This window comes from Triticum urartu, chromosome 5 (genome assembly GCF_003073215.2).
Source record: "Triticum urartu cultivar G1812 chromosome 5, Tu2.1, whole genome shotgun sequence".
In the NCBI taxonomy this organism is placed as follows: Eukaryota; Viridiplantae; Streptophyta; class Magnoliopsida; order Poales; family Poaceae; genus Triticum; species Triticum urartu.
In genome coordinates, this window is record NC_053026.1 from 58,635,243 (window position 1) to 58,660,653 (window position 25,411).

Here is a 25,411-nt window from a genome sequence, read left to right on the forward strand (position 1 = left end):
CGCCAAAGAAGAATTTGCTGCTATGGGCAAAGGCAAGTGGAATGTTGACTTGGCGACCTATGCTGCTCTGAATGCTCAAGATCTTCATTCTGGCTATCTGAACCGGCTGTATACCAGCCGTGATTATGAAGCTGGTCTGGTGAATATGTTGAAAGAGAAATTTGAGGTAACTTCCATGTGCTTTTCCCTGCTTGGACATTTCAATCTTGTTAATTCTCCTAGCCCCCAAGGGCCGGTTTAGAAGCTTCATTCAAACCGGGACTTGCTAATATAAATCTCCATACTTCGGAATTCGCTGATGTAGCCCCCAAGGGCCGGTTCAACTTAGTGTAGTTAAACCGGGACTTTAAGTAATTGAGATTAGAATTTATTCGAGCAAATAGCCATTAGCCCCCAAGTGCCAAGTTGACTACTTGTATTGATCTTGGGACTTCATAATCAAGTGAAATGTGAAGATCAAATAAGCATTAGCCCCCAAGCGCCAAGTGCATAACTTGTTACGTGGTTGGTGCTTCAATTCTTGCACTGCTTGCTGAATCATATAACTGTCTGTATGCAGGCTGAGCTGAAGACAAAAGAAAACCAAGTCGCCGATCTCCAAGAAAATCTGAAGTCCCAACAAGCTGAAACCTCCAAAGCAAAAGAGGAATTAACCAGCGCTTTAAGCGCCATGGAACAGCTTAAAGAGGGCTTCAATAAGAAGCGGGCGGATTGGGCCACTGAAAAATCCGCTTTAACCAAACAAGCAGAAGATGCCGAGGTCGCACTGAAACCGGTGGTGGAAGAACTGACCAGTATAAAGCGGCAAGTGCATGCCATGACCGCTGCTATGTTTGGTAAGCTGGTTTGATTTCTGGATTGATTCGGCCGTCTTATAGAGCTACCGGTTTGTTAACCCTTTGTAATATTTCAGGGACACGCATTGGTCACTTGGGGTCAGATGTGCGGATGAAATTGAAAGCCGCCTACACATTGACCGAACAAATGTACACTGGTGCACAGCGGATCATCTCTGCTGCATCCCACAATAATCCGGCGCCCACTTTGATTCAGGACACTCTGAAGAGACTGTCAATGCTTCCTGCCCGGGTTGAAGAGCTGAAGAAATCTGCTGCTCGAACTGGTGCGATCAATGCCTTAATCTGGGCAAAAGATTGGGTGCCAGATTTTGATCCTGTTGAAGCGGCTCAGGGCTATCCCAGGTTGAAGGAAGATGGATCAGAATTTAGTGAAGCGGATCTGCGAGCAATAAACCAGGAGGTGCGTCCGCTAGCTTGTCAATTGGTTGAAGAAGCAGACTTGTCTGATTATCAAGCCCAATATGACAACCAAAATAAGCGAGTAGCTGCACCAATTCCTGAAGCGGAAAACCTTATCCCTCCAATCCGTAAGCATATTACGCTCCCGATATTGAACCGTCGTTGCTGATCCATGATGAAGTTGTCTTTCAAGCATTAATGGGAATTGACTGGACAACTGTTGATTTCCAGCCGCTGGGTAGAGAAGTTGAAGCGGCGCAGGATGACCCACAACCATCAGGCCAGGCTGGTGACCAAGCTTGAACCGGAAGCCGGTTTAAACTGCTTCTCCTTTGCGAAAAAACAATGACCTTATTTTGGGCACCGTGTTGCCTTGTAATAGGCTAGCCGATACTCTTGATTTTGATATGCCTTCGTGCATAATTACTGCAACTTGTTCTTCCTTTGGGTGATGAACTTTCCAAAGTATTTTCTGCAATACAAAAAATCTTAAAGCGCCACCGCGGTTGTACCGTCAGGCGGAGTATGATGTCTGCATATGTGAAATCAAAATATCTGAAATATGATCAAATCTTTGGGATACATAATACCTGCCATCGTTGGGCATGAAGTTGGCTTGGCCAATCTTGGAGCGGAGGTTTATAAACCCACACTGTTGGAGGAGATAGCAGCTCCTGTATACATCTAATGTCGGTTTACCATGTAAACCATGCCGGGTTATAATAAAACACCGTGTTACTCCGTAATAGGATGTTAATAAAAAATCAAACCAGGCAAATAGTCTCCGGATTAAAAATGGACCGTGTTCCGTCAATTGACAGTGTGAACCGGTTTAAAACTTTGTCAGTTTAAAAAAACGCAACAAAAAGAAAGAAATATCTATCAAAGAAAACTGTGAAGCAAAGGCAATGATAAAACCGTTTGCAAAAAGAGGCTTATTTGAGCCGATCAGATGGCGTTACCATGGTCGGACACGACCAAGCTCCCGATAGCTGTAGCTATGGTTCAAGTCAGCCAGGTCCCCAAATGAAACGGTGGCATTTATGCCGATCAAGAGGCGTGGCAATGGTTCGGGTTCGACCAAGCCCCCAAGTGATTCTGTGGCCTTAGGACGATCAAGAGGCGTGACTGGTTCAGACTTGACCATGTCCCCAAGTGATCTGGTGGCTTTCGCCTATCAAAAGGTGTTGCATTGGTTCGGATACGACCAAGCCCCCAAGTGATATGATGCTTTGAAAAGCTAACTCAAGGGGTAAACCGGAGGCCGCTTTAGAACAACTCTGTGTAACCACACATGATGTAAAAGAATAGATACCCCGCTTTAGCTGAGGTTCCGGTTTATTATATTTAATCATAATATATACATCGTCGTAATATGTACATAAGTAGAGCCAATGGCTCAGGTATAGTAAGGCCGAAGATGAGCTATGTTCCACGGTCTGTTGGTCTCCTCCTCTGATGTACGTGAGTCTTTATGCTCTCGAATATCGATCAGATAGTATGACCCGTTGTGCAGATTCTTGCTGACCATGAAAGGTCCCTCCCAAGGTGGGGATAGCTTATGCATATCAGTCTGATCTTGGATGAGCCGAAGCACCAAATCTCCTTCCTGAAAGGTTCTGGTTCTGACTCGGCCACTGTGATACCGACGAAGATCCTGTTGGTAAATCACCGAGCGGGCGGCTGCTATGTCACGTTCTTCATCCAACAGGTCCAAAGCGTCTTGCCGTGCTGTCTCGTTGTTCGCTTCAACATAAGCCGCCACACGAGGTGAGTCATGACGGATATCACTTGGGAGAACCGCCTCCGCTCCGTAGACCATGAAGAACGGCGTGTATCCTGTTAATCTGTTGGGTGTAGTATTGATGCTCCATAACACAGATGGTAACTCTTCTACCCAACAACCCGGTGTTCTCTGCAGAGGAACCATAAGCCGGGGCTTGATGCCTCTCAAGATCTCTTGCTTAGCCCTTTCTGCTTGACCATTGGACTGTGGGTGTGCCACTGATGAAACGTCAAGCCGGATGTGCTCCCGTTCGCAGAACTCCTTCATGGCACCCTTGGACAAATTGGTACCATTATCTGTGATGATACCGTGTGGAAAGCCAAACCGGAAAATCACTTTTTTGATGAACTGAACCGCCGTGGCCGCATCACACTTGCTAACGGGTTCTGCCTCCACCCACTTTGTAAACTTGTCAACCGCCACCAGGAGGTGGGCCACCAGGAGGAATAGCCAAATCAGCTTCACCAGGGAGCTTGACCGACGGGTTGTGCAGCACATCCAGAAAAACATTGGGCGGGACCTGTTTGCGCTGAGAGCCCAGCCGGCTTAAAGCGTCCGCCGCTTCATTCTTCCGTCGGTCCACATGGTCCACCTGATAGCCTTTAAAGTGACCTGCAACAATATCCACCTCACGACGATATGCTGCCATGAGTGGGTCCTTGGAATCCCAAGTGCCAGATACTTGTTGAGCCACGAGGTCCGAGTCACTGAAGCACTTAACTCGACTTAGATTCATCTCCTTAGCCATCCGGAGACCATGGAGCAAGGCTTCATACTCAGCTGCATTGTTAGTACAAGGGAACATTAAGCGGAGAACGTAACAAAACTTATCACCTCGTGGGGAAGTTAATACGACTCCAGCCCCCGAGCCTTCCAATTGCCTGGATCCGTCAAAATGGATGGTCCAATATGTGTGATCTGGCTTTTCTTCAGGTGCTTGCAGCTCCGTCCAATCATTGATGAAATCAACAAGTGCTTGAGACTTAACCGCCGTCCGAGGCACATACTTCAATCCATGCGGCCCAAGCTCTATAGCCCACTTGGCAATCCGGCCAGTCGCTTCCCGGTTCTGGATGATATCCCCCAAAGGAGAAAAACTGACCACCGTAATGGGGTGCCCTTGGAAGTATTGCTTAAGCTTCCGGCTTGCCATAAAAACTCCGTATACCAGCTTCTACCAATGCGGATACCTTTGCTTGGACTCAATGAGTACCTCGCTAATATAATAGGCCGGACGTTGGACCGGATGCTCCTTACCTGCCTCCTTTCGCTCCACCACAATAGCCACACTGACCGCATGAGCATTAGCAGCAACATATAGCAGTAACGGCTCCTTGTCAATGGGAGCGGCGAGCATAGGCGGATTGGCCAATTGCCGCTTTAAGTCCTCAAATGCTTCATCAGCAGCAGAACTCCAGACGAATTGATCTGTCTTCTTCAACATCTGATACAAAGGGATTGCCTTCTCACCAAGGCGGCTGATAAACCGGCTTAACGCGGCAATCCGGCCTGCTAGGCGTTGAACATCATTGATACACTTCGGTTTAGCTAGGGAGGTGATGGCTGTGATCTTCTCCGGATTAGCCTCAATTCCCCTGTTGGACACCAGAAAACCCAATAACTTGCCTCCCGGTACACCAAAGACACACTTGGCCGGATTAAGCATCATCTTGTATGTCCTCAGGTTATCAAAGGTTTCCTTCAAGTCATCAACCAGAGTCTCCTTCTCCCTGGACTTAACCACGATATCATCCACGTAAGCATGTACATTACGGCCAATCTGCTTGTGAAGACAATTTTGTACACACCGTTGATAAGTTGCCTGGGCACTCTTGAGCCCAAAGGGCATAGACACATAACAGAAGGCTCCAAAGGGAGTTATGAATGTCGTCTTCCCCTGGTCCTTAACTGCCATTTTGATCTGATGATAGCCAGAATATGCATCCAAAAAACTCAAGCGCTCACAACCTACCGTAGCATCAATAATTTGATCAATACGGGGGAGGGCAAAAGGATCTGTTGGACAAGCCTTATTAAGATCTGGGTAATCCACACACATGCGCCAGGTGCCGTTTTTCTTAAGGACCAGCACCGGATTGGCAAGCCACTCAGGGTGGAAAACTTCAATAATAAAGCCAGCTGCTAAGAGCCTGGCTACCTCTTCTCCAATCGCCTTGCGTCTTTCTTCGTTAAACCGGCGGAGGAACTGTTTCACCGGTTTGTATTTAGGATCCACATTAAGGGTGTGCTCAGCGAGTTGCCTCGGTACACCTGGCATGTCAGAGGGCTTCCATGCAAAAATGTCCCGATTCTCACGGATGAACTCGATGAGCGCGCTTTCCTATTTTGGATCCAAGTTGGCACTGATGCTGAACTGCTTGGACGAATCGCCAGGTACGAAGTCAACAAGCTTAGTTTCTGCTGCCGATTTGAACTTCAGGGCCGGATCATGCTCTGTAGTTGGCTTGTTTAATGGAGTCATGTCCGCTGGATCAACGTTGTCCTTATAATACTTCAGCTCCTCGGTGGCACAAACCGACTCTGCGTAGGCCGCATCTCCTTCCTCGCACTCCAAAGTGATTTTACGGCTTCCGTGAACCGTTATTGTCCCCTTGTGACCCGGCATCTTGAGCTGCAAATACACATAACAGGGCCGTGCCATAAACTTGGCATAGGTCGGTCGCCAAAACAGGGCGTGATATGGACTTTGGATTTTCACCACTTCAAACGTCAATGTTTCCGACCTGGAATCATGATCATCTCCAAAGGCCACTTCCAGAGCTATCTTACCAACAGGATATGCTGACTTGCCAGGTACCACACCGTGGAACACCGTATTGGACGGTTTGAGATTTTTATCTGTTAGTCCCATACGATGGAAGGTCTCATAGTACAAGATATTAATGCTGCTCCCTCCGTCCATGAGCACCTTGGTGAACTTGTAACCTCCCACCTGAGGCGCCACCACCAGAGCCAACTGACCCGGATTATCAACCTGGGGAGGGTGATCCTCTCTGCTCCATATGATTGGCTGTCCAGACCAGCGTAAATAACGGGGCACGGCCGGTTCAACAGAGTTGACTGCCCGCCTCTGAACCTTCCAGTCTTGCTTTTCCAAGCTAGTGGTGAAAACATGGTACTGCCCACTATTCAACTGCTTTGGGTTGCTCTCGTAACCTAGTTGTTGCTGCTGCTGGTTGTAACCACCCTGGTTGTTTTGATTATTTTGATTGTTATGTCCGCCCGGATTACCATTAAATCCTGAACCGGAATTTCCTCCACCGTAACACGGCCCGGATCCTGAGCCACCGTCGGAGCCGTGATCATACCGGAAGGCATTAGAATTCTTGAACTCCTGCATAATAAAGCAATCCTTCCAAAGGTGGTTTGCTGGCACCTCCTTCGTCCCATGCTTTGGACAGGCCTGGTTCAATAGATAACTTAAACGGTCCGGGTTAGGGTTAGGCGCTCCACTGCGATTCAGCGGTTTACCCTTGCGTCGCTGACCCTTGTCCTGCGTGTTGGTATTAGCCACGAAGTCCATGTTACCATCCGCTTTACGCTTGCCTCCGCTACCGTAACCTGCCGAGTGATGCTGCTGACCCTTGGAGTTGTTGTTTTTCTTTCCCTTCCCTGTCTTGTCATCATCAAACTCGGGATCCTTGGTACTATCAGAATCAGCATACTTTACCAAGGTAGCCATGAGGGTCCCCATGTCAGTGCAATGGCGCTTCATCCGTCCTAACTTCAGCTTTAGGGGCCCAAACCGGCAGTTGCCTTCTAGGGTTAGGACTGCAGTGTCATCGTTGATGCGGTCTGATGAATGCAACACTTGTGAGACCCGGTGCACCCAATGAGTCGTTGATTCTCCTTCCTCCTGGACGCAGGCAGCTAAGTCCACTATCGACATAGGCTGCTTACATGTATCCTTGAAGTTATTGATAAACCGGGCTCGTAATTGGGCCCACGAACTGATAGAATTGGCTGGTAAGCTTTTTAACCAAGTGCGGGCCGTTCCTTCAAGCATCATGGTGAAGTACTTCGCACATGCCGCATCATCCACATCAAGCATTTCCATGGCCATCTCATAGCTCTCCACCCATGTCTCTGGGGTTGATCCGCCGTGTAGTTTGGTACCTTGCGCGGGCCCTTGAAATCCTTGGGCAGGCGCACATTGCGTAAAGCGGGGACAAGGCAAGGCACCCCCAGAGAACTAGAAGTAGCACCAGGTTCGACCGAGATAGTTGGACGAACCGGCGTAAGCTGCCGAGCCTGATACTGTGCGGCTAACTCGGCCTCCCTGTGCGCTCGGGCCCGGTCTACCACTTCCTGAGCGTTATCAGCACCACCCGCCGGGTTGTTGCCGCGGGGTGCTCCACGTCGTTCATTACTTGACACTGCCGGTTCATCCATACGCCTGCTATAGCTCCGGCTTGGACGAGGGGTCAAGTGGATCCGGTCACGGCTGTACGAGTATGCTTCCTATTGGACCAAAGCTGTCCTAAGAAGCTCCTTGACCCGTCGTGTCTCTACCGCCTGCGGCGAGTCACCTTAAATTGGAATGGCCTCCAGCCGTGCAGCAGCGGCAACGAGATTGTCCATTGGGTTGGAGTAGTGACCCGGAGGTGTTGAAACAGCCTGAGGTATAATAGTGTTTTGATGAGGCAGATCCATCGGGCGGGGCTGAACCGGCGCGCCGGTCCCAGGAGCTTCCGCCCGGTTTCCCTCCAGCGGATTACTGGTTCCTACTCCTGGGGTGTTGAAAAGGTCTCTAGCCTCGAAAACCGAAGGCAAACGGGATCGGTACTTCCTCTTCATGACTTCATGCGACGCGTTCTGGTCCAACATGAGCCTGTAGGCTTGTGCGTCTAAAGCGGCCTGCTCTGTGGTCATCCTGGCGTTCTCAGCTGCCAAGTCCGCCTTGGCCTGGGTGATCTGTTCCTTCACCTTTGCAATCTCCGTGTCGTGGACTTCATGATCCGCCGGGTTAGCTTCTGCCATAAGCACAGCCAATGCATCAAATAGATCTGATAGAACTTGAGCCGGCGGGCGTGCAGAGCTTCCTGCCCCGGCAGCTGTCGCCGCTGCTGAACCAGAGGTTATTGGCGCGGCGGTCGAAGAATGAAGCGCTGCTTGTGTACCGGCCATGAATATTCCAACTCGGTTGGGTAGATCAGAGGGGTCCGGAATACTGTCGCCATCGGAACAGCCCCCAATCCGGCCATCTTGTAGCTGATACAGAGATTTCGTTTCTCCGGTTGATGACTCGTCGCCGGAATAAACGACGGTCTCACCGCAAGATTCCGCTCCATCCTCATAACTTCCTCCATGGATGACTCCCACGAAGGCACGCTTCACGGCCGGTTTAACTCGGGTGGATCGCGCACGCTGAGCCGTTTCGACGAGGTCGGTGCAGATGTCCGGCTCAGGGCCCGGTTCACCGATCTTGCCGATGAAAACGTGTATGCCACCAAAGGGGACCCAGTACCGGTACTCAACTGAGCCGGCCTCGGGGCCCCGGCCTGCTTCATCGATGTAGAGCTTGCCGCGACGACTCTTAGTCATCCGGCCCACAACGTAGCCCTCGAGTCCTTCAAAGCGGCCCTCCAAGAACTTGAAACCATCATGCGATAGCCCCACGGTGGGCGCCAACTGTCGTGGTTTTGTCACGGCAGATGTCCTCGTGAAAGGACTTAGTCGTGGAGCCATCGCGACGGGTTAGCTTGAAGGGGTTAAAGCAGACACAGGGACGCAAGAGAGTTTATACTAGTTCGGCCCCTTCGATGAAGGTAAAAGCCTACGTCTAGTTGTGATGGAATTGATGGGGTTTCGGTGACTAGGGAGCAAACAAGCTTCGCCTAAGTCTCGATTTGTTGTCTGTTGTCCTTGAACCGCCGCCGGGTCGTCCCCTAATATACACGGGTGACGCCCGTCGGTTCACAGAGTCCCAATACCGGCTCATAGATGTATCCGGTTTGGTCTCTACTTATTCCTAACTTACAATACAAGTTACATACCAACGCCGGTTTACGGCTACAGGCCTTAAACCGATCATGGACTTTAAGCCCTCATCTTACTTCATGGGTTTTAACATACTTAACTACTGATGAAGTTAACCCAGCCCAGATAGGCCGGTTTATGCCCAGTAGTAATATCCCCAACAACAGTCCTCAAGTGTAATAAGTCTTCAGATCACACAGACAAGAAGACTTAAGTGATGCCTAACACTCTTTGGCTCTGGGTGGTTAGGGCTTTATCCTCGCAAGGAATTCTCTCTCAAAGGCTTCGAGGTGGGTTGCTCTCAAACGACAAAAGCCGTACTCTAACTCTGAGCAGCCAACCGTTTATGGTTGTAGGGGGTGGGATATTTATAGCCACTAGGCAACCCGACCTGATTTGTCCGAAATGACCCTGGGTCACTAAGGAACTGACACGTGTTCCAACAGTCAGATTTGAAACACACACGGCAACTTTACTTGGGCTACAAGCAAAGCTGACTTGTCCGACTCTGGACAAGATTCGCTCTCATAGTCTTCACTCGAAGACATAGGTTTTGGTTAAGCATCACTTCAGTCATTCTGGCTGGTTCTCTTGGACCCCACCTAACAGTACGGTGGTTCCTATGACTCAACAAAGAAGAAAAAGAACTATGAAAGACCTAAGTCTTCGAGCTCCATAGGCTTCATGCGATGTCTTCTCTTGTCATAGTCTTCAATGTGAATATCTTCATAAACCACCTTTGACATCAATGTCTTCATACATTTTTAGGGGTCATCTCTGGTAGGAAAACCGAATCAATGAGGGACTTCTACCTGTGTTATCCTGTAATTCTCACAAACACATTAGTCCCTCAACTAGGTTTGTCGTCAATACTCCAAAACCAACTAGGGGTGGCACTAGATGCACTTACAATCTCCCCCTTTTTGGTGATTGATGACAAACTAGTTGAAGTTTTCAACGGGGAATATAATATGTGAAATTGTAAAGGATAAGGAATTGTCTTCATAAGTTGCAAGGGCTCCCCTGAAGATGTGCATATAAGTAATTTGCTTTTGGAATGCAAATGCACATGGCAGGTTGTACTCGTGGAGATCCTCTTCAACCTATGATGACAATTCATTATGCATGAGAAGGTATGTGAAGATAATGACATGCATAATGGAAAATGGACGTCTGCAAGATGATCTAAGTGCGGAATTTATCGTCGCATCACGAAGTAGCAAATAAGTAGCAGACGACCATCGAGTTTAGGTGTTACAACTCAAAGAACCAAATGTATCAAAATGAGAGTTGTAAACACGAGGCAAAATATAAAGCAACCGCCCATGTGGACCCGCTTGAAGACTATCAAACTCATATGCTTCTCCCCCTTTTGTCAGTAAGGACCAAAAAGGTTTGAAGACATAGAGCATCTACACGTTCCCATGAAGAGTAGGTGAAGCAGCAGGGTCGTCAGTGGTGTTCGGCGGTGCAGAAGAACTTGGAGCAGTGTCGAAGCGTGCTAAAGGAGGTGGCAGTGAAGTAGCATCGTCTTCGTCCTCGATCACTCTGGCATTCACAGTTGCAGCAGAGGAAGAGAACTCAGAGTCTTCAAGGGATGGAGTTTGTCGCAGCACTGCCCTTCGAGGAGGTGTGGAGTCAAACTTGAAGCGTTCAGAGAAGCCATCCTCTTGAAGATCATCTTCAGAGCACATTAGCGTCAGCCCTTTCCAGGTGCGTCGAGAGGTTTCATGGGTAACAAAGGCATTCTTGGTGGCAAGATTGCGAATGCGGTTGACATCCACCAAGAGGCTTTGCATTTGGCACTTCAGCCAGTCATGATGCCTATCCTGTTTCTGATGAAGAGCCACCAGAAGCTCTCGGTCATGGAGAACACGAGTGCGCTTCTTGGGTCGTTGGGCAATTATGCTATCGGTGGCTTCAGTAAGGGCAGGATGTGGTGCACGTGTAGTTCCAGCCAACGGATAAACACGGGTGACTGCTTCAACTCCTTCAATGTTCTTAGAAAAACTTTGATGCTCCGCATTCTGAAGACTAAGAGGCTCCTTGGCAGGCTCGGGATAAATGACTTCAACAGACATATCCACATCAGGCAAAAAGATCCGATGATTGCGAGCAGATGGCTGATATGAGATAGCGGAGTGGAGTTTGATCAGCCGCATTATCCATGTAGCGTAGAACTTCAAGCCAAAAAGATCAGAGCCTGATGCAGTAAGTTGGCGGATGAAGAAGTCCTGTGCATTGAAGCATTTGCCATGAAGAATATAGAAGACCAAAGTCTTCATTGCACCTTCCAGCTTGGCATGTGGAGAATGTCCTTTGATGGGCCAGAGAGTTCGCCTTATGATGTGATAAATAGTCCTTGGCAGATACTCAAGGTCTTCAACAAGGAACTCCTTAGGATATGCAGCATCTTGTGGCAATGACTTCATCATACTGAACATCTGACTCATGTTTGGTTCAGGCTTCTGAAAGATGCTCTCCATAGCTTCACTGTGAAGCTGACCGCCAGGTTCGTAGAGATCACCAGGAGTGGGCAGACCAGTGAGCTCAATGATATCAAAGGCTTTGGCTTCGTGATGAACATTCCTGTCATCCACTCCAGGACCCAAGTCTTCGGATCTCTGTTGTACCCATGGATGTGAAGTGTGGCATAGAATTGGAGCAGCAACTCTTCATTCCAGTGCTCTTGGTCGGTGACAAATGGCAGCAATCCAACCTCTTTGAAGCAATCCCGAGCTTCTTCCATACAGGGCAAACCTGCTATTGCTTCGATGTCAAGAAGCTTATGTGGGAAGATGTGACCTTGATTGTACAGAATGCAGGAGTAATAGCTTCGCTGCGGATAGCTCCAGAACCGATCAGAAGATATTCTTTCCCTTGAGTAGGGGTTCTTGGAGATATTGAAGAAAGTGTTGTCTGCTTTGAAGCCATTGACATTGAAGGATCCAGGTGCTGATGCAGGTCCTGGAAACCTGGGCAATCTTGGGATTGGCTTCTGTACCTGAGGCCTGTGCTCAACATGATAGTCAAACTGAGGACCAGCAGCAGGCGCAGGAACAGAAGCAGTAGTATCATTGGCTTCGCTGACTTCTGGTGCTTTTGTTGGTGTAGGCTCCACATTGGCTTCAGCCATGACAGCGTCAGTGGCTTCATTGGTGTTGGTGGTGGCAGCCTCACGATTCTCAACCTCCACTTGATGAGCTGGAGGGTCGGTCACAGTCACGTTCTCCCCGAGAACAGCTTGTTGGTGAGATGGGGGTGTAGCAGCGCTTGGGGTTTCTTCTTCATCGGCTGATGCAGCCGGAATGTCTTCAGCAGCTTTAGCTTCAAACTCAGAGACTGGAGGCCTTGGTCCTTTGCGAAGCCTGCGTAACGCTGGCGACGCCTGTGGAGTTGGAGTTGGCTGGGCCTCAAAGTCATCTTCCTCTTGTGCTTGCGGGTGATCACCCATGATGCATGCTGAGCAATTGGCATCATAGGACGACCAATGCTGATGAGTTCGCTGTGCGTTAGCATAGGCGATGATACCTGTTGGTGCTCGAGCTGAGGAAGTACTGCATCATCTTCAACATGGTCATGGTGACCAATGTCTTCAGCAGCGATGGGATCAGCTGCTGGAAAGTCTTCAGCTTCATGAGCCTCTGTGAAAGCAGGCTCATGGACAATCAGTTGGCGCTCTTGATGTTCAGCGTCAGGGCGAACCATGGAGATGGGTTCAACAATCAAGGGCTCTGTGGGAGCAGCTCGTTCCTTCTTGGTCTTCCGCTTCTTCTTGGAGGGAGCAGTAGCAGAGGCTTCAGGATGTTTCCTCTTTCTGGCTTCAGCCTCAACAGTCCTCGTCTTCTTCAGCTCTGAAGCGGTTGACCGGGCCTTTGGCTTCGAGCTAGTCATGCTAGTTGGGAAGACAATGGGATCTGCTTCCTGCCTTGGTGCGTCGGGTTCGGCCATAGCAGGCTTCTTCTTCTTCTTTGCAGCCATCCTAGGGTCGATGCCAGGACGCCCAAGGGCCTTGCGCTTCTCAGCCTCATTGTAGGCTTGCACACATTTTTCAGCCAGGCTCTTCATGCACTCACGAGAACCTTGAGCTTCTTCACGCTTCTTGAGAAAGGCTTCTTTAAGCTCGTGCAGCATGAGCTTGAAGTTCTTGACCTCTTGCACGCTGAGCTTGGCCATATGCTTCTTCAACTGAGCTTTCTCAAAGTCAATCTTCTGCTTCAGTTCGACAATGCACTGAGCTAGAGCTAGCTCTGAAGCAATGGCGCCATGGAAGGCGACACTAAGACCAATGGGAAGTTGCAGGTCTTCCAAGCTGAGGTTGGGCGTTTCAAACCACTCATCGATGAAGTCATGGATGATTGCCACGTCAAAGAGAGGTAAATTGTTGAAGATTTCTGCCTCTTCTTTGCTCTTGATCAGTTGCTCAAGAGCGTCATCTGCAAGATCTTCATCACTGGACAGATCAATGGCATCGTTGCGCAGAATAGCAGCAGCTGTCAGTTCTTGGCCGGTGTGTGGCAGAGGCATCTTGACCTTCTGGGGCTTGGAGATGCGTGACAAATCTTCAGACTGCACACTGTCTTCAGGAGGTGCAGTAGCCAGTGGCTTCGCCCGTGAGATTTTTGGTGCAGAGGCAGGCTTTGAAGCTTTTGGCTGCTTCAGTTTCTTTGGCTTCGGCGCTGCAGGCGCTTCATCTGATTCAGCATCATCTGCAGGCTCATTCACGGCTGTCCCTTGAACCACGATATGGGTGATGAGACCTTCAAGGTTGTAGAAAGGACCGATGACATTGGGTTCTGCATCGCGTCTGCCGTCAGCCCGGGGAGCAGAAGGACCAGGGTTGAAGTCTAGTCCCAATGACTTCTTGTTTTCCTTGGCCGATGCCTTTGCATGCTGGAAGTTGCGCTTGAAGAGATTATCGTCACGACACCATAGCAATGATGATGGGTCGGCATCTTCAGGCTGAGGTCCACGGACCATACAGGGATAGAAACCCTGAGCAATAGCTTCAGCTCTGTTCTTGGGTGGAAGGCCTCGGAAGAGAATATCACCCCAAGGACTTTTGATAGCACTCTTCTCAGCATATTCCTTGGTCACGAATCTGTATTTGTACCACTGTTCTGCCCAATATCTTCGAATCCACTGGATTCGGGTCTTGCGCTGATTATAATCCTCTTCAGGATCTGTCTTGTAAAGCTCTGAGAGGTCATCAGGCAAATCTCTTGATGTTCCCCCACGACGCTGTCTGCCTCCCTTCCTTGCAGATTTCTCTGAAGCCATGAACTTTAAACTGAAAGGCTTCAATACGTTCAAAGACTTCAAAGGCTTTCGCTTGCTGGACAAATAGGAACTGGCTTCGGGAGAATTTATATGATGCTGTAAGAATTCTGCAAATGAATGCAGACTATGAGAACCAAGGGATTCTCCCACGGACATGTACCTGTGACAGCATTAAGGTGCGAGGGAAGGGGAAGAGGTCATATGCATTCTCAGAAGATTTTGAAGATAAATCAGTTTAGAAGACATTGACCTCATCGTGCGAAGACATTCACTCATAGATAAGGAGTTGGTTCCAGATTTGTACGAATCCAGAGATCAGTACAAGTGAGAAATCTAACTTCTTTCTGAAGCATAAGTGAACATACTAGGCATAATATGAGATGCAGTAAGAAGTGGATCCAACATGTGTGAACAGAAACTACTTGTGGTAGAAAGTGACGAATCTGTAGGATCAAAGGGGCCGTAAAAAGGAAGTTTTATTTACCACACAAGGAACTTCTAGACGGAGTGGAAGAGGAGGCCGAGCAGTTCGATCGTCCGTGCCCTAACTTGGCGATGGAGGACACCTACGGCGACAGGATGTCCGCGGTCGGCATGAAGACGGTGTCGGAGAGGTTGCGGCAGCGAAGCGCTTCGTCACCGACGTCGTCGAGGGCTAGCGGTGGCGCTAGGGTTCGTGCGAGAGTGGAAGAGGAGATAATGACTGTGGTGAGGTGTATATTTATAGGGACAGGGGCGGCTCAGTGTTATTACACAGGTGCCCCTGGCGATTCACATCTGAGGAACACGTGGCCATCATGCAGCATATCGGGGGTTGTTCCACATCCCACGCACGCCTGGATTGTCGGATGGTCGTTCCCACTTCTCCGGGTCTCAGGTGAAGGAATGAGCATTGAAAATGAACTTAATGTTTGTCTCTGTATCTTCTGCTGACAAGGACGCAGAGAAGACATTCGACAGTTTCAATAGAATGCATATGATTCGGAGAGATAGAGTTTGAGATAGAAAGCATAGAGAGGTTAGGGTCCGATCACATTCACTTAGTTCAAAAGATTCAACAAGAAGACATAGCTATAAGTGAATGCTGTAGAGGACAAAACACTAGTATATATATAATCAATATAGTGAAGGTAATCATGAAGACATGTTGAAATTGAAGCCAAACCAAATTTGAAGACATAGAAAATGTAACGCCATGAGTGAAACACTTCAAACAGAACCTTTGGTGGTGGCGTTACCCACCGTATAGGAAGTATTAGACCCAGGCACGGCGCACAATTATCGTGGCGCTCCGAAGTCAAATTCCACATTAATGTATTCACACTTAGAGTGTATGTCTTCATTGATTGAAGATATACTTTACTTCGTGTGTTGCACATCTAAGTCAACAATATGCATAAGTGTTAGGATGTGTGCCTGATCACAGGACATTTGAGGATTCCAAGATATTTAGCTCACGCCGTAACTTGCAAAATCTCTTCTCATCCAAGGGCTTGGTGAAGATATCTGCCAATTGCTCTTCAGTGTTGACGTGTATGATATCAATATCTTCCTTCACAACATGATCTCTGAGAAAGTGATGACGAATTTCAATGTGCTTTGTCTTCGAGTGCTGAACTGGGTTGTTGGCAATCTTGATGGCGCTTTCGTTGTCGCAGTAGAGTGGAACTTGCTTCAGATGAATGCCATAGTCCTTGAATGTTTGCTTCATCCACAGAAGCTGAGCGCAGCAAGATCCAGCAGCAATGTATTCAGATTCAGCAGTGGAGAGAGATACACAGTTCTGCTTCTTTGAAGACCAACATACAAGTGATCGTCCCAGAAAATGACATGCGCCTGATGTAGACTTGCGATCCACCTTGTCGCCAGCATAATCAGCATCCGAGAATCCAACCAGATCAAACTCTGAGCCCTTTGGATACCATAATCCTAGAGTTGGGGTGTGAGCCAAATATCGAAGAAAGAATTCGCTTCACAGCTAAGTGATGCGACTCCTTTGGTGCCGCTTGGAATCGAGCACACATGCAAACACTAAGCATAATATCTGGCCTAGATGCACATAGATAAAGTAAAGAACCAATCATGGAGCGGTATACCTTTTGATCGAACTCTTTACCATTGTCGTCGGGACCCAGATGATGTTTGGCTGGCATTGGTGTTGTGAAGCCTTTGCAGTCTTGCATACCAAACTTCTTCAGGCAATCTTTGAGATACTTCTCTTGAGATATGAAGATGTCGTTGCGTTGTTGTTGTATTTGAAGACCGAGGAAGAACATCAGCTCTCCCATCATGGACATCTGATATTGCTCTTGCATCATATATCCAAACTCTTCACTGTACTTCTGATTGGTGCAGTCGAAGATAATGTCATCCACATATATTTGGCACACAAACAGTTCACCATCATATGTCTTCGTGAAGAGAGTGGGGTCGAGGGAACCAGGTATGAAGCCTTTGCTCTTCAGGAAGTATTTGAGTGTGTCATACCAAGCCCGAGGGGCTTGTTTGAGGCCATACAGTGCCTTGTTGAGCTTGTATACCATGTCAGGATGTTTTGGATCTTCAAAGCCAGGCGGTTGTGCAACATACACTTCTTCTTCAATCTTGCCATTGAGAAAGGCGCTCTTCACATCCATTTGATATAGAAGTATGTTATGATGATTTGCATAGGCCAGTAGTATGCGTATGGCTTCAAGTCGAGCCACAGGAGCAAATGTTTCATCGAAGTCAATCCCTTCCACTTGAGTATATCCTTGAGCAACAAGACGAGCTTTGTTTCTGACAACTTGACCATGCTCATCTTGCTTGTTGCGGTATATCCATTTGGTGCCTATTATATTGTGCTTCCGAGGATCAGGACGCTTAACCAGTTCCCATACATTATTCAGCTCAAACTGTTGAAGCTCTTCTTGCATAGCTTGAATCCATTCAGGTTCCATGAAGTCTTCTTCAACTTTCTTGGGTTCTGTTATTGAAACGAATGCGAAGTGCCCACAGAAATTTGCTAGTTGTGTTGCCCTTGAGCGAGTGAGCGGACCGGGTGCATTGATGCTATCAATTATTCTCTCAATCTACACTTCATTGGCAACACGAGGATGTACAGGGCGAAGATTTTGTTCTTGTTGATCATTGTCATTGTTAGAGGGATTGTCTTCAGGCTGAGCATTGTCTTCAGGTTGATCAGGTGCGGAGATGATAAGTTCCTCTTCAGGTTGAGCTTCAGAGGGTATGATTTCTCCAGTTCCCATTAGTTTGATTGATTCACTGGATGGAACTTCATCTAGCACATTTGGCAGGTGCTCTCTTTGTGAACCATTAGTCTCATCAAACCGCACATCCACTGTTTCAGCCACTTTATAATGAAAGAGATTGAAGACTCTGTAGGAGTGCGAATCCTTTCCATATCCAAGCATAAAACCCTCATGTGCTTTTGGTGCAAATTTTGAACTGTGATGTGGATCCTTGATCCAGCACCTGGCTCCAAATACTCTGAAGTAACTGACATTTGGCTTCTTGCCAGTAAGGAGCTCATAAGATGTCTTGTTCAGAAGCTTGTGAAGATAAACACGATTGATTGTATGGCATGCAGTACCAATAGCTTCAGGCTAGAATTTTCTTGGAGTCTTGTATTCATCTAGCATCGTTCGGGCCATCTCAATGAGTGTTCTGTTCTTGCGTTCGACGACACCATTCTGCTGTGGCGTGTACGGAGCTGAGAATTCATGTGTGATGCCCAAAGTATCAAGATATGTATCAAGGCCAGTGTTCTTGAATTCAGTGCCATTGTCACTTCTGATGTGCTTTATCTTTGCGCCATAGTTGTTCATTGCTCGATTTGCGAAGCGTCTGAAGACATCCTACACTTCAGTCTTGTAGAGGATTATGTGCACCCAAGTATATCTAGAATAATCATCAACAATGACAAAGCCATAGAGACAAGCAGTAGTAGTAAGAGTTGAGTAATGAGTGGGACCGAAAAGATCCATGTGGAGCAGTTCGAAGGGTCGAGTTGTTGTCATGATTTTCTTTGAGGGATGTTTGGCCCTCGTCATCTTTCCTGCTTCACAAGCACCGCATAAGTGATCTTTCTTGAACTTGACGCCCTCGATGTCTATGACATGCTTCTTCTTTGCAAGGGCGTGGAGGTTCCTCATGCCAACATGCCCTAGCCTCCGATGCCAGAGCCAGCATTCTAAAGCTTTAGCTAGAAGACATACGGCAAGCTGTGGTCCTGCTGAGAAATCTACCACGTACAAATCATCTTTCCGATACCCTTCAAACACTAGAGACTTGTCAGATTCCATTAGAACAAGGCAATGATATTTTCCAAACATCACAATCATATTTAAATCGCAAAGCATTGAGACAGACATTAAGTTGAAGCCAAGGGATTCAACAAGCATGACTTTATCCATGTTTTGATCCTTTGAGATTGCAACTCTACCTAGACCCAATACCTTACTCTTACCAGTGTCAGCAAATGTGATGTGACTCTTGTCGGATGGACGTAAGGTTGAGTCCATAAGAAGGCTTCTTTTGCCAGTCATGTGATTGGTACATCCACTATCAATAATCCATTCTGAAGCAGCTGGTGTCGTACCCTACAGTGCAGTTAGGGGGATAGGCTTCACGAAGAGAATTGTGAAGCAAAAACATTTGACGAACCAGTGGGTTATGAAAGCTTAGATCGAGATTAGGACTGATAGGGAGAGTAGCAAGCGATTCAGGAACGAAGTACATAGTAAGACCATTCGGGCATTTGATCTTGCGCCCTACAAGATGTTTAAGGTCCCCAGCAATAGCGTTAGACGATTTTGGTTTTCTGCTGGAGAACTTTCCCTGCAAAAGAGAGTTAAGCTTTCTTAGCCACCCACATCTTCAAGGGTGGCTTAGAAGCAATAAGTCTAAGTGCAGCGTCTGAGAACTTTGGCTTTGGAGTCCTAGCAAAAAGTCTTGCAGGCGGACAATAGTACTCATAAGAATAAGCAGAATAGTTCTTGGTCTTATGAACATGGCGGTTCGATGAACCGCGCTCATATTCATAGGCCTGAGTATGGTTTCCCTGGAAAACATTTGCGTTAGTGCGACTCGGTGGGCCCTCTATCTGTATGAAGCCTTTGGACCGTATGAAGCCTGTGGTCTGGGTTTGTCTTCTTCACCTGTGGTGTCATGATGACATTCACAAGAAGATTTTCCAAACACTTTTTCGGCACCCAGATCTTCTTCATAGGCGGCCCATTCCTGCAGTTAGTACCAATATACCTGGCAAACACTTCACCATTCTGATTCATAAACAGTTTATAGTTTGCATCAAAGGATTCATCAATGACAATGGGGTTAGCACAAGTGAAGCCAGATAGATTGGATGGATCTGCTGAAGGTTCCTTTGCAGCAACCCATGTGGTTTTGGGGTACTGCTCAGGTTTCCAATAAGATCCATCAGCATTCATTTTCCTTATGAACCCAACACCCTCTTTCCTCGGGTTTCGGTTCAGGATCTGCCTTTTGAGGACATCACATAGTGTCTGATGCCCTTTAAGACTTTTGTACATCCCTGTTTCAAGCAATGTCTTCAACCTAGCATTCTCATCAGCAATAGCAGAGGTATCCTCAGCAGAGGGGTTAGTTCCCACATCAACAGTTGAAGATATTGCAACAGTAGCAGTAGTAGAACATTCAGCAACAGAAGTAGCATTATCACGCTCAATGCATTTAAGACATGGTGGTTCAAATCCTTCCTGAGCGGAACTGATCTGTTCAGCGCGAAGTGACTCATTTTCCTTTTGAAGATCTTCATGAGCCGCTCTCAATTTCTCAAGATCTTGCTTCCTTTGAAGATAATCATAGGAAAGCTTTTCATGAGTTGTTGAGAGCGTTTCATGACGACTTTCAAGTTCCTGATACTTAACGTGAAGATTTTTTATGTCTTCAATTAAGGACTCAGATCGAGTCATTTCAGCGTCTAACAGATCATCGCTTTTGTCTAACAGTTTTTGAATATGTTCCATAGCTTTCTGTTGTTCAGTTGCAATTTTAGCAAGTGTTTTGTAGCTGGGTTTTGAACCACAATCAGAGTCATCTTCACTAGATGTTTGATAGTGAGTAGTGCGTGTGTTTACCTTGGCACCGCGTGCCATGAAGCAGTAGGTAGGAGCGGAGTAGTCCTTGTCATTTGCATCGGTGTCGGTGATGAAGTCATTGTCTTCAGTGTTGAAGATGGACTTGGCAACGTATGCTGTAGCCAGACTTGCAACGCCAGAATCGGACTCCTCCTCAGACTCCACCTCCGCCTCCTCAGAAGCGGACTCCTCTGAATCCATTTCCTTGCCAACAAACACACGTGCCTTGCCAGATGAGCTCTTCTTGTGTGATGAAGACTTTGAGGAAGACTTGGAAGAAGACTTTGAGTATTTCTTCTTCTTCTTGTCGTCAGAGTCATATTCCTTGCTCTTCTTCTTCTTCTTCTTTTTGTTCTCATTGTCCCACTACGGACACTCAGAGATGAAGTTGTTGGAAATATGCCCTAGAGGCAATAATAAAAGCTTTATTATTATATTTCCTTGTTCATGATAATTGTCTTTATTCATGCTATAATTGTATTATCCGGAAATCGTAATACATGTGTCAATAACAGACACCAACATGTCCCTAGTAAGCCTCTAGTTGACTAGCTCGTTGATCAGCAGATAGTCATGGTTTCCTGACTATGGACATTGGATGTCATTGATAACGAGATCACATCATTAGGAGAATGATGTGATGGACGAGACCCAATCCTAAACATAGCACAAGATCGTATAGTTCGTTTGCTAGAGTTTTCCAATGTCAAAGTATCTTTTCCTTAGACCATGAGATCGTGTAACTTCCGGATACCGTAGGAGTGCTTTGGGTATACCAAACGTCACAACGTAATTGGGTGACTATAAAGGTAGACTACGGGTATCTCCGAAAGTGTCTGTTGGGTTGACATGGATCAAGACTGGGATTTGTCACTCCGTATGACGGAGAGGTATCACCGGGCCCACTCGGTAATGCATCATCATAATGAGCTCAAAGTGACCAAGTGTCTGGTCACGGGATCATGCATTATGATACGAGTAAAGTGACTTGCCGGTAACGAGATTGAACGAGGTATTGGGATACCGACGATCGAATCTCGGGCAAGTAACATATCGATTGACAAAGGGAATTGCATACGGGGTTGATTGAATCCTCGACATCGTGGTTCATCCGATGAGATCATCGTGGAGCATGTGGGAGCCAACATGGGTATCCAGATCCCGCTGTTGGTTATTGACCGGAGAGTCCTCTCGGTCATGTCTGCTTGTCTCCCGAACCCGTAGGGTCTACACACTTAAGGTTCGGTGACGCTAGGGTTGTGAAGATATGTATATGCAGTAACCCGAATGTTGTTCGGAGTCCCGGATGAGATCCCGGACGTCACGAGGAGTTCCGGAATGGTCCGGAGGTAAAGAATTATATATAGGAAGTGCTGTTTCGGCCATCGGGACAAGTTTCGGGGTTATCGGTATTGTACCGGGACCACCGGAGGGGTCCCGGGGGCCCACCGGGTGGGGCCACCTGTCCCGGGGGGCCACATGGGCTGTAGGGGGTGCGCCTTGGCCTAGATGGGCCAAGGGCATCAGCCCCACTAGGCCCATGCGCCTAGGGTTTCCATGGGGGAGGAGTCCCACTAGTGGAAGGCACCCCTAGGTGCCTTGGGGGGAAGGGAAACCTCCCCTTGGCAGCCGCACCTAGGAGATTGGATCTCCTAGGCTGCGCACCACCCCCCCTTGGCCCTCCTATATATAGTGGGGGAGAGGAGGGACTTCATACCCCAGCCCCTGGCGCCTCCCTCTCTCCCCGTTACGTCTCTCCTTCGTAGTATAGGCGAAGCCCTGCTACTGTGACGCCCTGCATCCACCACCACGCCGCCGTGCTGCTGGATCTTCATCAACCTCTCCTCCCCCCTTGCTGGATCAAGAAGGAGGAGACGTCTCCCGCCCCGTACGTGTGTTGAACGCGGAGGTGCCGTCCGTTCGGCACTTGGTCATCGGTGATTTGGATCACGTCGAGTACGCCTTCCTCATCCCCGTTCTTTGAATGCTTCCGCGCGTGATCTACAAAGGTATGTAGATGCATCCGATGTCTCGTTGCTAGATGAACTCCTAGATGGATCTTGGTGAAACGAGTAGGAAATTTTTTGTTTTCTGCAACGTTCCCCAACAGAAGTGGCCAGGTTTCTTGCACTTGTGACATGTTTTTATCTTGTAGTCATGAGCAGAAGCTTCATCATTCCTTGAGCTTGATCGTGAAGACTTTCTGAAACCTTTCTTCTTGGTAAATTTTTGGAACTTCTTCACAAGCATAGCAAGTTCCTTTCCAATGTCTTCAGGATCATCAGAACTGCTGTCAGATTCTTCTTCAGATGAGGAGACAACTTTTGCCTTCAAGGCACGAGTTCGCCCATAGTTTGGACCGTAGATATCTCTTTTCTCAGAAAGCTGAAACTCATGTGTGTTGAGCCTCTCAAGTATGTCAGACGGATCGAGTGTCTTGAAATCAGGACGTTCTTGAATCATCAGGGCTAGGGTGTCAAACGAACTGTCAAGTGATCTCAGTAGTGTCTTGACGACTTCATGCTTGGTGATCTCAATAGCGTCGAGGGCTTGAAACTCATTTGTGATGTCAGTGAGTCGATCAAACGTGAGCTGGACATTCTCATTGTCATTTCGCTTGAAGCGGTTGAAGAGGTTGTGAAGGACACTGATTCTCTGATCTCTCTGGGTTGAGACGCCTTCGTTGACCTTGGAGAGCCAGTCCCAGACTAGCTTAGACGTTTCCAACGCACTCACGCGGCCATACTGTCCTTTGGTCAGATGACCACAGATGATATTCTTGGCAGTAGAGTCCAGTTGAACGAACTTCTTGACGTCAGCAGCAGTGACACCTTCTCCAGCTTTGGGAACGCCGTTCTTGACGACATACCATAGGTCGACGTCAATGGCTTCAAGATGCATGCGCATCTTATTCTTCCAGTAGGGATATTCAGTTCCATCAAAGACGGGGCACGCGGCGGAAACTTTAATTATCCCTGCAGTCAACATAGCTAAAACTCCAGGTGGTTAAACCCAATCACACAGAACAAGGGAGTACCTTGCTCTGATACCAATTGAAAGTGCGTTATGTCGACTAGAGGGGGGTGAATAGGCGATTTTTATGAAAGTCTTCAAAACGTGGAAGTTTCGAAGACAAACGATAGAAATAAACCTATTACCATGCAGCGGAAGGTAGACTACACTAGGCAAACCATAGTCAAGTATTCAATGAAGTGAAAGCACAATGACCAATAGCAGCTAGGTAGTAAGGATCAGGTAGGAAGATATTATGAAGCCAAACAGAACACGCAGTCACTCAGTGAAGACAAAAGATAGTGCAATCATACAATGACTTCACCAAGACCAACAGTAAGTGAAGGGAAGGGAAGGATGAAACCAGTGACTCATTGAAGACAATGATTTGTTGGACCAGTTCCAGTTGCTATGACAACTGTACGTCTGGTTAGGGCAGCTAGGTATTTAAACCTGAGGACACACAGTCCCGGACACCCAGTCCTGAACACGCAGCTCAGGACACCCAGTCCTCACCGTATTCCCCTTGAGCTAAGGTCACACAGACCTCGCCCAATCACTCTGGTAAGTCTTCAAGGTGGACTCCCAAACCTTCACATACTTCGTTCACCGGCGATCCACAATGTCTCTTGGATGCTCAGAACGCGACGCCTAACCGGCTGGAGGATTCACAGTCCTCAAGTGTAATAAGTCTTCAGATCACACAGACAAGAAGACTTAAGTGATGCCTAACACTCTTTGGCTCTGGGTGGTTAGGGCTTTATCCTCGCAAGGAATTCTCTCTCAAAGGCTTCGAGGTGGGTTGCTCTCAAACGACAAAAGCCGTACTCTAACTCTGAGCAGCCAACCGTTTATGGTTGTAGGGGGTGGGCTATTTATAGCCACTAGGCAACCCGACCTGATTTGTCCGAAATGACCCTGGGTCACTAAGGAACTAACACGTGTTCCAACGGTCAGATTTCAAACACACACGGCAACTTTACTTGGGCTACAAGCAAAGCTGACTTGTCCGACTCTGGACAAGATTCGCTCTCATAGTCTTCACTCAAAGACATATGTTTTGGTTAAGCATCACTTCAGTCATTCTGACTGGTTCTCTTGGACCCCACTTAACAGTACGGTGGTTCCTATGACTCAACAAAGAAGAAAAGGAACTATGAAAGACCTAAGTCTTCGAGCTCCATAGGCTTCATGCGATGTCTTCTCTTGTCATAGTCTTCAATGTGAATATCTTCATAAACCACCTTTGACATCAATGTCTTCATACATTTTTAGGGGTCATCTCTGGTAGGAAAACCAAATCAATGAGGGACTTCTACCTGTGTTATCCTGCAATTCTCACAAACACATTAGTCCCTCAACTAGGTTTGCCGTCAATACTCCAAAACCAACTAGGGGTGGCACTAGATGCACTTACAATACCATAAAGGGGTGGCAATCGGGGTGATTCTACATCACCGAGCCGCGCGACTCCAACTGGGTGGCGGCCCCCAAATTTCGATCCGGAATCCCCACGCGGCTCACCTCCTGGAAAAAGAAGGGCCTGTCCTAGGGTTCTTCGGTAGAGCTGACCGGACTCCAGACCTGCATCCAGAACATGACGAGAAAAAAAATCATGCTTGTCAATGTGGTCCAGGTTATGCTCTTCCGCCGGATCCTTCTGTGCCAAAGACGGGCATTCAATTTGTGGGAGTTCGACTCGGCCAAGCACCAGACACTACGAGAGCTCTATGACACGATGCACGAGGACGTCTGGAGGGTGCTGTTCAAGAGTGCCAAGATGCTTCCCTCCCTCACCGAGGACCGCGGACTCAACGCAAAGCGCCACGCCAATCCGGTAGGTTTTTATATCTCCCAGGGTATTTATTTGCCCCGGTTTAGTTGTGTGCAGGATCTAAACTTCCATGTCATTAACATGACTGGATAGAGACGACGGAGTAGCTTGATAGCCCAGC